The following is a 3,741-nucleotide window of genomic DNA, read 5'->3' as shown; positions in this document are numbered from 1 at the left end:
TTGACCTAAATTTGGCAACTTCAAAAATGGGATTCCATGAAAATCAAACAGGCTTCGCAGTATACAAGATGTGACATATAGAAATTGACTTCTGGCATGCTTGGTTCTATGGAGCAGGGCCTTTTCAAAAGGGAGGAATAACAAAAGCTTCTCTTTCATGCATGAAGTGGGGCTCAAGGAAAATATAATTTGATTTTTGGGAATTTAACATACTTTGTTTTATATTCTAGGAGATATTTTTGTTTTGGTGGTGGTTAGTTGTTGGGTAAGGTTTTTATTTTTTATTTTTATTTTTATTTTTTGCATACAGAAAAGAAAGTCTAATACATTAAATATAAGAATTATTTCACCACTTCTTGATTACTAGGCTACTGACTTCAATGATCCCAAAACCTCAATATAATGAATTGTATACAGGTAGTCCTCATTTAACAATTGGTCATTTAATGACTGTTTAAAGTTTTAACAGACCCTCAAAAAGCTATTTATGAGCCAGTTCCAGAATTTCAATTGCTGTACACAGACACTCCATGGCCATAGGACTGCATTTAGGTCACTTGGCCACTGGCTCACCTTTACAGTCAGCTTATTACACCCATAGGAATACAGAGATTTACTTAATAACCAAAGTATTTAATGATCACTGGACTCAACTAATGACTGTGACACTGGCTTAATACAGCTGCAAAAGAAGTAATGAAACTAAATCTGATCACGTGGGTGCCTCAATTTAGGACTATCAAGACTTATGATGGGGATTTCAGGCTCCATTACGGTCATTAGTTGATGAGTACCTATAGGAATAAGAAAGTGGAGAGGAATGATTAAATAAGTACTGTATAGTGTCCAGGCTCAAGAGTTATAAAATGTACTGCTACAAAGCATAGAAAATAGATCAAGAATGAGTGTTTGTGCTCACTGAGATGGTCTTACTCCCTAATTAGGTTTCCCAAGACTTTAATCTAACTATTAGGTAACTATAATAAAAGATCACACAAAAGAAGGTCTACATTTTATTTTCAACAACTCAATTTTGTTGGTTCCTTAATACAATATTTATGAAAACCACACAAGGACCACTTTACAAGCTTCAGTTGCATGAATACCGGCATAGCTGAAGTTTAGACATCTTAGAAAATATGACAGCAGTTAGACTGCTTTGACAGAACTAATGTAGACATAAGTGGTGACTGAATTTTTTTTCTAGGAAAAGAAACAAAATAAATGTTGTTGCTTCAAGGGCCATAGAGACTTTTAAATACAAAAACAGAAAAGTAGGTCCCATTTAAGGAACTCTATCTCAACATTTGGTAAAAATATATATATTTTTAAATAGAATAGAAAATTAAATGTCTTGTTTCAATCTAAATTACCTACATGCTACAGCTGCCTGAAATAAAGCAATTATAGCTGTGGGCTTTTTAATTACTTTCCCTCTACTGGGTCAATGATTTTCTGTTGAAATGCAGGGTTATAAGGCACATTTTGTACTAAAAAAAGGGAAATACACATTTATGATGTAGAAGAATACACATTTGTGTAAGACTGCATTCCTTTGCATACTTATCTGGGAGAAAGGCTTCTTGAATGTAGTGAGGCCGATTTCTGAGCAAACATGTATAAGATTTTGCTGTTTCAGCTTAACCAAGCTGTGTACAATTGTGTTTTTATAACCTAAGAACAAATTCCACGCAGCAAGATAAAATTCAATATAACAAAGATAATTGTACAACAAATAAACTACAGACATAAACTGTTCTCATACCATCTGCCAATTTCATCTCATTTTCTTTGTACTCTCAATCTAGTTCACTAATTAAGCTTACTTTAATTTGGAATCAGCCCTAAGACTGACTGTTTTGACACTCCTGTTCAACCTGGATATTTCTCATACCTTTAACAGCACATGGATATTTCTCCTACCTTTAACAGCATGCTGTGGCAGCTTACTTTATCATAAGAATTAGTTGCTGGATGTGATCCAGCAGCAGTTTAACATCTTATTATCATCATCGGGAAGTTACTTCATGGAAAGCTTCTTTACCAGCCAGTTTTAAGCTTACTTTGTGTGGATTTGGCACCCAAAGATTCAATGTTAAAAAAAGAAATCACTGAAGCACAGCACTTACTGCACTTTGCTTAGCAGGTGAAAAGCTTACATAAAACATATTTAATCTAGCAAATCTAAGCTTTAGAATTGTCTGCTGCCAATGATGTATGCACACTCTGTGTCACTGACCTTGGGAGAGACCGCTCCCATCCAATTGGTTTCCACTGTAGAAGTTCTTTGTTTTCTTTGTCTGACTTTTTGAAGGTTTTCCCTGATCTCTTTTGTAGTTCTTATCACTGTTCTCTCCGGCACCAAAATGACTTTAACAATACTCCCCTCCAGATGGGAATTCTCTATATCAGAAGCTAAAGTACTTTAGGAAATCCCTTTCCATAGACAAAACACTTTCCAAAGCAGGATTCTGAGCCTTTTGTCCTGTCCTGAACAAAGTATTTCTGATTTGTAATGGAAGGGGGGGGGGAGGAGTGTTGTGTTGAGGCAAATGTAGCCTGTTTTAGTCCACTAAAGCCAGCAGTACAGCCACAAAACCAACAAATAAATAAAAGTTGCACAACCAGCCATTACTGCTTGTTCACTAAACTTTTATTCTCTCAAACTCACAGGGAGTTCAAATTTCAGAAAACTGGACTCACTGCCAAACAGTATTGATAGGAATTAGGAAGACAACAGCAAGAGACATAAATCATAAAGTAATCCACCGTGCAACTCTGCATGCTCTGCCTCAAAGATTTAATTTATTCTATTGATTTCAATGGATTTTAACCATGCGTTATTGAGCAGGAGACTGCTTTCATCCTTTAGTTTTACAAAGACTTTTTTGAATTGTTTTACGTCTGTATATCTATGTCTGTAATCTATGACATATTTGCTTTGAACGAAGAACTTTATTTGAAGGAGTAAGAATATGAATGTGCTGCAAACATTTTTCTTTTGGCTTCCTCTGAGAGTTTAAGAAAATAATTCCTCCAATGAGGAAAGTACTGATTGCTAAGAAGTCAAATTGCTCCCCTGAAAGTAGAAGAAATAATCAGGTCAGTATGCACTCTTCCAAAAAGATGCAATGCTAGGCCAAATGGGGTGAAGAAATCTATTTTAGAACAATTCATTTAATTCTCTAAGGGATCTCAATTGCTTTATCCTATAGCCACCAGGACCCTCTAGCTTCAGCATAACAGCAAATTAAATGACCTCTAAACTCCTCAAAAATCAATGGTTTACTCAAACATGTGTTGGAAGGGGAAAGCTAGATATCTGTTATTTTTGATAGACAGCAAGGGCTTTCCTGCTGACCTGCGTCAAGCCTGAGATTACTATCATTGGTGCCCTTATAAATATTATATTCTTCCACCATTTTTAACATTTATCACAGAATCAGAAATATTGTTTTTAAAAATATAACTGTAGTGCTCAAACCTGTTTTTCCTCCTCTCTCCTTATCTCTTTTCCTTTTGTGCATTTCTCTTAAATGGTCTTGCCCTCAATCTTACAAATTCACCACTGATCATTGTTTGGATTTGAGATAAATATTTAGAATAGAGACTCTCCAAAGAAGAGAAGACTTAGTATAGATGCTATAGATGAGAGTTGTGCAGCATTTAGACAATGAAAACATTTTATTTTCATCTGAAAGGTTAAACTTAAAGGAACACTGAAGAGGGAGGTAAAATATA

The 3,741-nt window shown here is 35.2% G+C and overlaps 1 long non-coding RNA gene across 1 annotated transcript; it reads right to left on the bottom strand.

Annotated features, from left to right (window-relative positions):
- Positions 1 to 625: 625 nt before the first annotated feature.
- On the bottom strand, positions 626 to 2,721 carry LOC148045352 (uncharacterized). The gene is made up of 3 exons (XR_015696682.1): positions 2,240 to 2,721; positions 1,564 to 1,674; positions 626 to 794 (listed from the first exon to the last, which is right to left on the bottom strand). It is a non-coding gene; the product is annotated as an uncharacterized LOC148045352 (long non-coding RNA).
- Positions 2,722 to 3,741: the final 1,020 nt, after the last annotated feature.

The sequence above is a fragment of the Thamnophis sirtalis genome, unplaced genomic scaffold, assembly GCF_051295495.1.
Source record: "Thamnophis sirtalis isolate CommonGarterSnake01/CBP01778 unplaced genomic scaffold, rThaSir2_p1.2 scaffold_5, whole genome shotgun sequence".
Classification (NCBI taxonomy): domain Eukaryota; kingdom Metazoa; phylum Chordata; class Lepidosauria; order Squamata; family Natricidae; genus Thamnophis; species Thamnophis sirtalis.
Note: the sequence above shows the minus strand (reverse complement) of the source record. Positions and strands in the feature narration are given on the sequence as shown.